General features: G+C 38.5%; 1 protein-coding gene across 11 annotated transcripts in view; it reads left to right on the plus strand.

The window, feature by feature from the left end:
* The window catches only part of RALGPS1 (Ral GEF with PH domain and SH3 binding motif 1), a 91,775-nt gene that overhangs the window by 45,876 nt on the left and 31,519 nt on the right, over positions 1–14,380 (plus strand). The window lies entirely within an intron of this gene.

Raw genomic sequence — 14,380 nt, forward strand, 5'->3', positions numbered from 1 at the left:
CCACCCTCCACCCCTCACTGTACTCACATCCACCTTTCTAAGAATTTACCATTACAGAACTCAGCGTAGAGCATTTCTGGTCTTTAGCTGTTACCTCTGCTTTTTGGAAGGATCTTTTGTGTTAATTACATCTTTATCGTGTACTGAAAACTTTCTGGGAATCTTGCAAAGAAATTATTGGAACTAAAAGTGACAATAACATAAAGAAGTTCATTTTTATATACCTTTTTATCAACAGCTTAGCAAACCAAACTTCATTCACTGTAATTGTGTCAGTTGTCTTTTAAAAGCTGTATCCAAATTGTTTATTTGTTCTTAGTTCTTAGACAATTTTAAAGATCTTTGGGATTTGAAGAAACGGAGGGAGGCGATATGAATGCATTTAGATTAGTCAAGCAATGAGCAAGGAGATTTAAATCCATATTGCTAGTAATTCTATATGCCTTAGTAATATGCATTTCTTGTGCAGTCACTGTGTGGCCTGGGATCACAGAGTCACAGAATCACCAAGGTTGGAAAAGATCTACAAGACCATCCAGTCCAACCATCCACTCATCACCAATAGATCTCACTAAACCATGTCCCTCAGCACAATGTCCAAACTTTCCTTGAACACCTCCAGGGTTGGTGACTCCACCACCTCTGTGGGCAGCCCATTCCACTGCCTGACCACTCTTTCAGAGCAGCAGTATTTCCTAACATCCAGACTGAATCTCCCCTGGTGCAGCTTGAAGCCATTCCCTCTGGTCCTATCACCAGTAACACAGGAGAAGAGGCCGACCCCCAGCTCACTACAACCTCCCTTCAGGTAGTTACAGAGAGCAATAAGGTCTCCCCTGAGCCTCCTCTTCTCCAGACTGAACATTCCCAGCTCCCTTAGCTGCCCCTCATAAGCCCTGTGCTCCAGACCCCTCACCAGCTTTGTTACCCTTCCCTGAACGTGCTCCAGGGCCTGGATGTCTTTCTTGCAGTGAGGGGCCTAAAACCGGACACAGCTCTCGAGGTGTGGCCCCACCAGAGCTGAGTACAGGGGACAATCACTGCCCTGTTCCTGCTGGCAGCCCTTTCTGATGCAAGCCCGGATGCCATTGGCCTTCTTGGTCACCTGGGCACGCTGCTGGCTCATGTTCAGCCAAGCATCAATAAATACCCCCAGGTCCATTTCCTCTACACAGTCTTCCAGCCACTCTGTCCAAAGCCTGTAGCAGTCGCTGGGATTGTTTTGGACTAAGTGCATGACCCGGCATTTGGTCATCTTGTTGGCCTTGGGTGTTGAAGGCCTTCAGTGAGTAGCAGGGCATATTAGTTCCTCTCATTTGCTCCTTTCATTATGGTGTTTTTATTCTGTAATTTAAATTGAAAGCTTACTTCTTTTTCTAGCCAAAGAGAACACAAAGAATGGACTTGAGTGGCCACTGTAGTGCTTTTAGATAAGGGCATTTGGATACTTCAAACTGAAGAATTTCAGAGCTTTCCAGATGCACTAATTTTATACTGTAAGAAAAAAGGAAAATAAATGATTTATTTGAACTGCGGTGTGGTAATTCTCTTCATTTGACAGGTTTAGCAAAAGATCCAGTGAGTTTTTTTCAGCTTTGCCTGTGATTCCCCCTCCCTCATTTTCAGGGTACCTTTTCAACTTACAGATGTGTAGCACTTTTTGAGAGAGGGGTAAGTATAGAGCAGGAAAAATGAGGAGTAATGTCTGCTCTGGGAATTTGCCAGGTTATGTAGGCAACGATTTCCTGTGCAGATCAGTCTCTCTATATCCTGGCTCTTTACAGAGCTGGGAAAGTAAGTGCCTGCTGCACTTACACTTGAGCTGAATATTTCATTTTCATCTATAAACAAGTGTTTCCAGTTTGCTTTATTAGAAAAATACATGTTTCTGACTCGGTGTTACACTTCAGAGCAGCAAGGTTCTCCGAAGTAAAAGATTTTCAAAAAAGAGGGTTCACATTTTTTGAAGAACTTTTTTTAGGACCAAATTTATGTATCATTAATGATAACTTCTAAGTTCATTAGCGTGTACCTAAGTTCCATTGATTTTAGAACAATGACATAACTGCAGTTAAATGCCTAGGAATTTAACCCATTGAAGGAGGGTAAATAAAGACATCTGTTGCACGTTTTTAAGTTGATGGTGTTCTCTTATAGAAGAACATTATAAGTAAAAGGATCTGGAATATCAAAATTAGTCACACCTTGTTTATTTGATCATTCTTATTTCATCTAAATGAAATCTGAAGTGCATTATTACCTAGATCACCTTTTTGAGTAAGTGATGCTGGGTGCTTTTTCTTACTTTAAGGTCTGCATAGCCTGTTTCCAGAAACTTTTCTATGTGAGTCAGTCAAAATTGTTGTGACAAAGTCTTCTTATTTTTTTGTCAGTTGCAGTTTGTCTGTGGCAAAGAATAAAGATGTGCTTCTTCACTAGGTGATAGGGAACTTTTATTTCTGCCTAATGTTCATAGATTATCTGAACTGATTGGTATAGAACTGGGTATTTGTAGAAGTGAAGAACAGAATTAGCTTTGTGCAGGCATTCTGTTTGGACCAAATGGGAATGTCTTTTTATTGCATTTGTAATAATTATAAAGTATAGTGTGTTGCTTTTATTAAAGCGTGTAGGCTTAGTGACATGGTTTTCAAAGCATTTCATAGCTGTTACATTTGGTTTTTGTCTTGAGAATCTCAGAGATCAACTGTCACTCAAGTCCCAGGTTGGAGAATAGCAGATTCTAGCAGTAGTGAAAGATCCCAGCTCTTCTTGGCCTTGCAAGCTGACAGTTTTCTGTCAGTGGAGTAATTCAATCAGCAAGGAGTGGTATAGTGCTAAACTTGGATTTGAGAACTTAATAAAATACTATAAAACATCTGGTCATGTAAATTAACTTTGAGTCAGTCATTAGAAGCTCAAGTTGAGCAAAATAGTTAAGAATGTGGCAGTCTTAAAAAGACAAACTTTGCGAAATCGGTCAAACAAATTACTTTGTGAAGCTTGTGTAGTTGAACTGCTGAATTCATTTTACACAAGAGCTGTTGAAGCCAAAAACTGAACAACAAGAAGAAGTGCATTGAGAGGAGCAGAAATTCAACTGACAGATTCAGAGAAGAAACGCTGTAAAGAAGAAATGCCACCCAGACTTAAACACATAAATATTTACACAAGATCTATATCAGGAAGTCTCTAAACCACAGCTTTCTGGTGAAAGGAAGCTGGGTCTCACAAGCAACTATTGTATTTGCCTTTTCCTACATCCCTTTCTGTAGCATTCTCTTCTTTCTGCTGCTAGGTAACATCAGAATGATGAAATTACTATTTCATTATTACTATTATTTACTAAAATCACTATTACAATACTGATTTTTTAAATAATTTTCTGATTCATGGAAACAGCAAAAGGAAATGGTTGGGCTTTGGGGGGCAAATTAGAACATTTGGTAGCACCGTCTGGTTGTACTGTGGTGGAGAGCTGTGCTGGGAAGTCTCAGGCAACTTTGGAATTTTTTCCAGCTTCAGTGTGTGCGGGAATGGTTTGCATCAGACAGAGGCTTTTTTGGACATAAATTCCTGAACTTAATTCTCTCTAACTTCTGATAACGATTTCTTTCACAGACTGGTATCTTGAGAGTTGTTTGATTTCTGATCTGCTTTTTTTCTGTTTTGCTTTGTTAGGCGCTGTTGCTACAGTAACAAATGTGGAATGTTTAACTCCAGTGATCCATTAGGTTGAGGTTATTCAGGAGCAGTGTGATCTCATATTCTTTTTTTAGTTTTGGAACGGCTAAGTACGATATAATGATAATATTCCTTTCATTAAATGCAGAAAATGAGTTCATTGAGGTTGGTTCAGTATTCCAGGTGAGACTTCTCAGAAAGTCAGTATTAGATATTTACAGGCGCTTCTCAGTGGCCAGAGTAGCAGAGTAGTGGAGTAGCAACCCAGCTTCAGATTATTTTTTTCCCCTCTGAGGTTGTCAATATGCTTGAGTAAAGAAGAGTAAGACACTATGTAGGTCAGCAACAATTTGTGTTTGCATGATATTCACCGTGACATTAGACTGCTTAGTTGAGGATGTGATACATGAAAAAGTAGGAGTGAATGCCTTTCAGGAACGTTCAGTTTTCTCTAAAGCACTTTAAATCAGCTGTCAAACTGAAAAGACAATCCTCCAAAATATTATTGCTTTCATTTCCTTTGAAGCCTGTGCATTTGTAACTATGCTGAAATGTTGTGTCTCTTTAAGAACACTGGTATTTCCAGCTGACCCTTCCAGGCATTAGCAGAAAATGTTTATCGTATTGAGTCACTGTTATTTTCTTTGTATTCCTAAAAGGATAGATGTAGTCCACTTGTTTAGTGCCTTTACAAAAAAAGAACCAAATATAAATAAATTCTTCCATGATAGATCCGAGAAATCACTGATGTGGGAAAGTTAATGAAGTTTGAAAAGGCCAGTCTCAGTCTGTAACACTAAGGGAAGCAGCAACACAGCAATTAAAAGCATTGGTAGTTTTGTTAGTCACGTGTCTTCTTCCACAGAAAGACTATTCCTTTTTTTCCAAAGCTGCACTGAACAGTGTTAAACATGAAAAATCAGCTGCACTTCAATGGTTTGACTTATCAGGCTGCTCTGTTTGAAGAAAATGTTTCAGAGTTGAGCTTTTGGGGGAAAAAAAAGAGAGAGAGAAATAAATGACAACTGTTCTTCTGATTAGGAAATCAAGCTTAGCAAAATAAAATTTCATCCAAAACTCTTCAGTGAATTACATTCAATTCACAAACAGCCTTAGAAGAGTTAAACTGCAGTTTTAAAAATTATTTACTATTTAGTAAATAAAATAATCATTCCATTCAAGTTTATTCCTTGTTATTTAATACTTCTTTATGATTTTTAAAAATTGAAGAGTTATGTTGAGCAACTGAAGTTGTGCTTTGGGTTTGTTCTTAATCCTGTTCTTATGTCTTAGAGGACACAAAAAAGACATGACTGAGAAAGAAAACTGTAAGTGTGATAAAATCACATTAATGGATAGGGCAAAATAAGGAAGAAACCATTGGCACATACTTGGACCAGGGAAAAGACTGATTTTTTCAAAATCCATCTGAGAGCAAGAAAGCTTTCAACTTCCAATTTACCAGCTTTTTCTGGGATAAGTCCAGTAGGAAAAAAAAATCCATTTTTTTAATACTTCCACTGAATCTGTTGATAGAGTTTGATTCAGAAAGAAGCACGCAGTCCCCCTAGCTATATTCTGAGTTGTCGTGTAAGTAAGGACAAATACTGAAGATCAGATGTGTCTCTTTCAGCAATGTGTATTGTATCACAGAGTCACTGATTGCTTGAGGTGGGAGTGGAGCTCTGGAGGCCATCTGGTTCAACCGCTGCTCAGGCAGCAACACCCAGAGCAGGGTGCCCAGAGCCATGTCCAGATTGCTTTTGAAGATACTCCAGGAAGGAGTCTCTTTCTGAGCAACCTGTGCCAGTGCTCCGTTACCCACATAGCACAGAAGCGCATCCTCCTGTTTAGATGAAACCTCTTGTATACCAGTGTGTGCTCATTGCCCACTGTCCTGGTAGCAGGCACCTCTGAAAAGAGCTGTCCTTAGTGCACTCTCCCTTCAGGTATTTCTAGGTGTTGATAAGATACCCCAGAGCATTGTCTTCTCTAGGCTGAACAGTCCCAGCTCTCTCAGCCTCTCCTTATAGGAGAGATACTTCAGTCCTTTTATCAGTTTTATGGTCCTTTCTTGGACTCTATCCATTATTTCCACATCTCTGGTACTGGAGAGCCCATAATTGGACATAGTGTTCCTGGTGCAGCCTCACCAGTGCTGACTTGGAGAGGAAGGATCACCCCTCTTGACTTTCTGGCAGTATTTTGCTCAATGTGGCCAGAAATCTGTGGCCTATTTAGCCTACATTCAACCTGGTGCCCACCAGGACCCCCAGATCTTATTCAGTCAAGCTGCTTTTCCTCTAGGAAGCTCTGGTGCCTGGTGTTGTTGCTCCATAGGTAGAGGAAAATTGTTCCTTGTGCTCTGTGAAAAGTTTGCCAGCCTATTTCTGCAGCCTGTCAAGGTCACTCTGGATGGCAGCATGACCCTCTTGTGTATTTGCTGCCTCCTCAGTTCTCTATCATCAGCAAACTTTCTGAGGGTCACCATTATCTGTATAATTAATTGCAATGTTTAATAGAGTTGGGTTCAGTACTGAGACCTTGGGTTCTTCGCTCATTACTGGTCTCCAGCAAGATTACACAGTTGTGAGGGTATGTGAGCAATGCTTGATGATCTGTGATCTCAAAATCTGTTAATGAATTTAAAATAATAGACACAGGTATTTTATTTTAGGAAGAGCATTATCTGTTAGAATATCCATCGCAATTGCTATTCTCTAGCCAGATTTCTATCAGATTGCATATAGGTGCAAGGTTCTCAGGCCAGTGTCACAGTCACATCAGCAAGTTACTGCAGGAAAGGAAAAATGCACACTTTTTTTCTAAAGGTCTCTAGAGATTAACTGGTTCAACCTCCTACTCAAAACAGGGCTTATTTAAAAATTAAATTAGGATACTCAGGAAATTGTCCATCTGTGTTTTGAAAATATCCAGAAATGCAAGTTCACCGCCTTTCTGGGAGACATTGCAGTGCTTGACCCCTCTAACAGCATTTGATTTTTCTTAACCCTTATGCTGAGTGGGTTTTCTATTGCTGCAAGTTATGTCAGTTGCTTTGTGTCCTGTTGCAGTACATCTCTGAGAAGAATCTGGCTCTGATCTGTACAACTCCCACACAGTCCTTTTTTGTTAGAGAAATGACCACAGTTATGTTCTGCACCTCTGGACCCTTCTGTCCAGGCTAAACAAGCCCAGTTCCTTAGGCCTTCCCTCATGTGTCATCTGTTCCTGCTTGTCAGGACATCCCAGTAGTCTTAGGTTGGCCTCTGTTCAATTTGATGTCTGTGTTGTAATGCATTATTCCAGATGTGGCCTTACTAGTGCCAAGCAGATACAAAAAGCTTATCTTTAAAATGTGAAACTGTACTCGTAAGTATTCTTTTTGGTTGCCACTTCTGTGCAAACAGAAACAGAAGCAGCATTTTATGACAAGGCATTCTGCTAAGCCTGCAAACTGCATGTTATGTTTGTTTTATAATCTATGTTATATATAAGTATTATTTGTAACATTGCTTTCCTAAAATCTACAGCTAACTAGAACATGACTTATGTGTGCCATATGAAGAATAACTAAGTATTTGAGATATTCAAGTCTGTAAGTCATCTTGAAGAGATGTTACAGCTCCTGAGAAGATGGTATGATCAAAAGTTTCTTTTTCTGGAAATGGTGATCCTTGGATTTCTTTTTCCAGTTATAGAGGGAGCCAAGAGAAACTGGATAACACAGATGCTCTTGGCAGAGGAGGGAATTAAAAGTTGTACCAGTCCTGGCGTTCAGTTTTGAATTTTGTTGAATGAATGCTTGATTTTACAGTTGCTCAGCCTTTCAAGGGACTTGCCTAAGAGTAATGTGGTTGCTTTTTCGATCCAGTTGTTGAAACTATTGCTTTTGAGTGGAACTGTTTTTAGTACTCGTGCACATGCTGTAGTAGCAAGTATGGATTCTGCTACTTCCAGTTGTTAAAAGTGTATTTGGAAATACTGTGTGTGCCAGTTGGGTCAGATCTGTCAGTACTTTCTGGAAATACTGTATTTTTAAAATGTAAGCTGGTTTTAGTTTGTGTTCTATACTGTTTTTTCTCCTAAGCATACATAATACCATATGTACCCAGTAACTTTAACTTCTTGTTTATCACAAAGTAAAATAGTTTTCAGAATATTCACTGAAGTTATTGAGTGATTTATGATTTTGGTGTCAGGGTTGTAGATTGGAGCAGTGCTATGTTTAGGTGATACGTTGACATTGGTTTTTAACCTATGAAGTGCATTTGCCAAATGATTGCTAAATTTTATTCTGGTAAATTGATTCTCCACTGAAAACTTACTGAACCTGTGAAACAAGTTTCCAGTGAAACTCTCAATTTGGATGTCATCATTTGTTAGGAATGCTGGGCCAGTAATAGAGTATCTGTTCCAGAGTAAATATTCCAAAGCAGTTTTTCCATGCTTTCCAGGTATAAAAAAGCCCAGAGCAGGAACGTGGCCATCCAGCAATGTTTTCTGGTCCCTGAAACCAAAAGAGAGAATTTAACGTTTTGCATAATAAGCATAAAAACGAGAAGTTAGTTTGATTCAGTCAAAAAATTTCATATGATCAAGAAAACAGTCCGATACAGAACATCTTTTTTTTTTCAATATATTGCTTTTTCAAGTAAAAATAATAATAATAATAAATTGGCAGACTTGCATGCCGTACACTGTACTTTTTTGCTTGGAATCTGTAACACTGTTTCAGATACGATGATGGTGTTGATTACTTCGGAGTACGTATTAACATGTTCTTATTTATTCACTAGACCAGCCTTACAACATATTTAAATGTGTGTCTCACCAACATCAAATCTTAGTTGGTAAAGCCAAAATAAAATGTTCTCTTCAGTTATGTTTTCTTTCAAGGTCAGATTTTCTTACTTCTCTTGATTAAACCAAGCGCTTACAAGCAGTCTCATTTTTCAGTTAAAATCAGTGACAGTTGTCTACGTGAATAGACACATAGCCTTGTAACAACTAATTAGTACAATTTTTGTACTCCACACTGTCCTATAGTAACAGACACGGAAGCATAGGCTAGCGTATTTATCATGGAATGTTAGAGAAGTTGTGGCTGGAGGGCCCCTGGAGTTCATCTGGTCCAACTTTCTTCTGGAAGCAAGGGCCATGGATTAGGTTATCCAGGGCCCTATCAAGCAGCATCTTGAATATTTCCGCCAAGGCAAATTGTCCTCTTTCTCTGAGTGTCGTGGTTTTATCAGTATTGCATAGCATAACATCATACAGCAGGCTGCTGGGTTCAGAGGCACTGCACAGCAGAGCTGTGTTTCCTATTTCTCTCTCTAGCAGTAATATGTGGGTTCTGACTCTCTAAGAGGGAGATGCATTGGGATATACTACATTTACCAGGAGCCTCCACATGACTTCCAATACCGGGGGATGGGTGAAGAGCTCTCTTGTCTTTTCTGGGAGGCGAGCCACAGAGGGTCTGCCAATTCAGACTGACTTTCCAGTTTTATTTTTGGTTCATTTTGATTTATTACTCTTAATTATTCTGTATTATCTCACATTCCTTTTAATAAATTAGTTTCTCCTATCTCAGTCTAGTTTTTCCCTTCTTCCTTCCCCCCTGTCTTTTTCTCCTGAGCGGAGGAGGAGTGTCATGTGATTAACTCTTCAAACCACAACACTGGGGAATCGATTCTAAAATTTGTTCTCACAGTGAAGAATTTTTACCTGGGCAGAATTTCATAGTATTATCTGTGTTCAAAATGACCTTCAAGTCCAACAGTCAACCTGACATACTAAGTCCTATGTCACAGAGTGCTACAAAGGCAGATCCTGCTGACTAACCTGAATTTCTATCATCACCTCATATTCTGTTACTGTGTATCCTAATAGAGTATTTCCCTCTGTCCTATAACCTCCTTTTAAGTCTGGAAGACTGGTTAGTACTTGCCTCTGCACCTTCACTGCTCTAGGCTGAACAAGCCCAATTCCTTCAGCTTTTTTCCTTGAACACGTTTTCTAATGTTGTAGTCATTTTGATGGCCATCTATTGGGACCACCTCTGTTTTTTTTTCAAGTCTAACTTGAATATTTTCACGACTGTGTTTCTTTTCTTATAACAAAAAATAATAAGGTACTTACTTGAGAAGTTAGCTGGATTTAGTTCAGTCCTTGTTTTAGTGTTTGTAGTATTAGTGTGAATTTTGCCAGAGAGCTCTGCTGTTTAACAAGAAAACACAGAGACATGCTATAGTCTAAACGGTTTTGAGATTCTAATTTAAATATGCATATGCAAATTGCACCTGCCTTCTTCTTTAATAATAAATAGAAGCTCTTAAGCCTGTCAGAAGTTGGGAAGTTCATCATTTCCACATTCAATGGTTACAGCATGAAAACAATTGTCTGTATTGTTATGTCAAGCTATTTCTGACAACTCCCATTGTAGCAGTCATCATTAAGATACTTTAAAGCATTTTAAATAATTATATAAAGCTACAATTAAAACTGGGTGCTTGAGCAGAAAAGGGGTATATTAATAAGTTTAAGTTTTGAGGTGCTTCTTTAAGGTCCTATAAATGACTACAAGAGGACTACAAGAGAAAAAAATCAAACATTCTAAGGCTAATTAAAAAAAAATAATAATGTTACCTTTATAATGTACAGGTAAAACGAAAAGGTTGAATAAGAAAGCGAATACAGTGGCAAACATAGGTGGGGTTAAAAGTGATGTGTGCCATAGTTGACTCAAGTGTGCAGTGCTGCTTCATGTGGATTTGAACCTTGTTTGTGTTGGAGAGATTCTTTTAACACAGGGTCGAAGAAGGAAAATCAGTTGGGCAGGGATCAGTGATTGTAGTAAAAGCATGTGATGCATTGTAAGAAGTAACAAAAGTCAATATTTCTTGGGTGCGTTTAGGAATTTGGAACTGTTGAAGTAAAAATAATATAAATAATTTCTCTGATAAAGCTTTTTGTCTTTTTGTCTCAGCCTCATAGTATGCATTTTATATGTGTATGTGAGTATATGTGAGAGTTCTGGCTAGCTGGCATCAGATAGAAATAAATGAAACTGGTCTTAATCCTGCCCTTACTTTCCTCTAAGTGATCACATTCGTTTGGCCACTAAACTGGCAATGTCTGTTACAAATTGCATGTTGTTGCCTTGGCAAAGATGCACGTTCAGTTTCTTGGAGTATTCCAAGTCCTAACAGGAATCACCAGTATATAACTTTGGTTGTGTAGAAAAACATTCCAGACGTTAGTCAATGGAAAAGGTCCAAATTTTGTGAAACCGATGATACCACAAAACTGTAGTCTCTTCTCTGACTATGAGCTAATCTGCTAAGAATGGCGTCTTTGGTTTTACAGACTGCTTACTAAAGTGATTTCGACTTTCAACCAGTTCGTCAATTGATAAGTAGCTTTCTCTCTGTCCCCTGCCTTACTTTGTATGGTAAAACTTCAATGCTGTATGTGGGAAAAGGCTTTTCAAAAATACTTAACTGTTGAAGTTGCTCTCTAGTAATTGGAATGCGCAGAATGCATGATCTGGCTGCACTGACTACTACATTTCAAGTTCATTTTTCTTTTGCATGTACTATTTCAGTTTCCCTGTGTTAATACTGTGGTAATATTACTGCTTTGGTTGAGCTCTAGAGTAAAAATTCAAGAGCTAGATATTATAGTTCTTTTTTTTTTTTTTTTTTTTTTAAATCTCTCTTCTTTACTTGACGAGTTTAATTATATATTATTGAGCCATGCTATTCTTGTGTTGATATTTCCATGATGCCATAAATTAATAAATACCGTATTCTCAACATGCAGTAAACAGCTGCAAAATTGATTTTAGTGACAATTGAGAAAAGTCAGTATCACTGGAAAATGTTTTGCCTGTGGAAGCAGCTGCCCATGAGCTCACCCTCTGGAAAATATCCCGATGGTTTCACATCTTTGAAAGCCTTTTCTGTGCACAGTAGCACAAATATAAACCAACGTTTGAAAAGCCAGTGGTGTGTGTTTTCTTTGGCATAGTGCAAATCTGAGTCTTTCCTTTGAGAGGCAGGTCTTGAAGTCTTTTGCTGAGAGGAATAATTTTGTGTTTTCTCTGAGCAAAATAAGTTGATTCTTATCTATCTCTATCATTACATCATGTATATAGAAGAGTTCACAATGCCACTGATTGCCCTGATGAAGGCATACGGAAGCAGGACAGGCTGTAGTCTGACCATGCTGGGGATAGCCCACACTGTGCCCTGTGGAGGAGTGATTTATTCTATGTTATTTTTTTAAACAGTCAAGTTCAAGTCATTTAATAGGTTATTTACAGAGCAGATGTGCATGCTGTTCACTGACAGACTTAGCAGAGACTGCTAGTTTCCCTGCAAAGCTGGAGAGATAGAGAGAGGTGGAAATTAGATAACACTTCAGGAATGCTAAGTGGAAACAGTAAAAATGGTTTCCAGTGTCATGTTAAGATGGCAAGCAAGCACCACTACCGGGCAGCAATAACTCCTTTATAGTTACCGGGAGACAATATACTGGGCAACTGATCTCTTAGATTTAAATTACTACCTGCAGTAAAAATACAAAAGTTACTATGTTGGCCTATTCACCTAATTTTCATAAGTTAAAATGTTATTTTTCACAGTTTGCAAGTGTGTAGACACATTAATTCTGAAATTAACAGTGTCCTTTGGAGCACTCTTGTCTGTTCTGTCTGTGTCAGTAAAGGATGCAGTCTTCCCTAGCCCATATTGGGTGTTTTGTGTAAGGTCAGGAAACGGTTATAGCCTTATGGATTCACAGCAAAATGTTAACAGTTCAGAATGAATTGGATTTGTTACTGCTTTTCACTGCTTCTGTGTCTATTCCTTCATTTTTCTGTGATAGTTTGTATAATTTTTTACCTATAACTTCCTAAGCAGTGGAAGGATACAGGCTTAAATTAAAGAAATAAGGTAGGCACTTACAACCTGGCTAATGCTGGGCATAATCCAATTTGTGACCCAACGAACTCTTTACTTATCAGCTTGTCAGACATCTGAAGATTCAGATAACAAGCAAGCTAGTGAGAAAAATTCTTGCAAGAGATCTCCATAAGGACCCTTAGACAGGTTGCCAGCACAGTGTAGATGCCTTCTCCATGGAAGCATTCAAGGCCAGGCTGGATAGGGCTGTGAGCAACCTGGTGTAGAGGGAGGTGTCCCTGCCTATAGCAGGGAGCTTGGAACTGGATGATCTTAAAGATCCTTTCCAGCTCAGACTTCTCTGTGGTTCTGTTCCTGAGTGTCAGGAAAAAAGTAGGTGCAGATCCTGCAGATAGTTCTTGAGATATGTAGAATTACACAGAAAGTGTGAATCTGAACTGTAGAACAACATATTAATGAAATGTCAAGTGAACTCAGCATGTGAAGGAGATTGTGCTTGTGCAGTATTTGTGTAAATCTAACAAAATTGCCTGATCTGTTTTTCGTGAACTGTAAAGCAGCAGACTTCAGTAAGTTACATGGCTATTCTTGAATTCCATTGACTCTTGCTGCTGATTTATAACTTACTGCTCTTGATGTATGTAACAGAGCACTAGAGAATACATAATTATGTTTTAATTTAAGGTAACAATTTATATTTTCCCAAATGGAAATCTTACATACATGTATTTTTTGAATAGGTTTGAGGCATACTAACTGCCAGGAGATAACATGAAAAATAATTTGTTTTTACTGCACACACGTAATACACTTCTAAAGATTATTAGTAATTAATTCACACATACTAAAGTTCTTTCAGAGAGGAGTATGTTGCTTAGACATCCTCCATTCCGTTTATTGTAGTTGCTTCCCTTCGTTTTGAGAAAATTCTGCTTGACTAGCACAATCGCATTTCCTGTTGCTTTAATAGCTGGAATTTATTGAGAGAATGTAATGTGCTGAAGCTGGAAGAGTAACTGAGCCAGGCAGCTCTTTTCCTGAAACACTAAGAGTGGTTTTTTTAGGCAGACAAGAAAATGTGGGGGGAAAAGTCATTCATTATATACAAATATATGCACACTCAAAAAAGAGTGTGGAAAATCTGATATGGAAAATGTGATATGGAAATATGGCAGATTTTTACAGCACACGAGTTATTTTACTGTTAAAAAGAATATTCATTTCTTTGTTATGCAAAAAAGAAACACAAGCTTCCCTATTCATCTTACATAATAGTTTAAGAATATATTAGTTTAAATTTTGACTTTTAGCTGACTTAAATGTCAGAACAATCCTTTAAAGTAAAGTCAGGCTGAGATAATGGTTTTGGCACACAGCAGTAATAGCTGCAGTGATCACTGAATGAGGTGTGTGCAATAATTTCTGTTCAGCATATTATTTCTGAGAAACTTTGTTGTGGAAGGGAAAAGCTGCTTGTCCAACTCATCCTGCAAGACTGCACAGGCAGGTTCTGTTTCTATGACAGCCCTGCATGTGTGAGATGCATCACACTGTAGTGCTGTTCTTACAGACTGCAGTGCAGTTCTCCCACAGAGCTATGATTTTATCATGCATTCCAGAGGAAGTTCTTAGCTGAATTTGAAAGATGGAATGGGAAGTAACTGTAAACAAACAAGAAGATACCAGTAGTGCTCTTACACCAGAGAATGTTGGCAGTAGGTTGCTTACACATGATAAGGGACCTACTGAAAAGCCAAAAATGCTGA

This window comes from Coturnix japonica, chromosome 17 (assembly GCF_001577835.2).
Source record: "Coturnix japonica isolate 7356 chromosome 17, Coturnix japonica 2.1, whole genome shotgun sequence".
NCBI classification, from domain to species: Eukaryota; Metazoa; Chordata; class Aves; order Galliformes; family Phasianidae; genus Coturnix; species Coturnix japonica.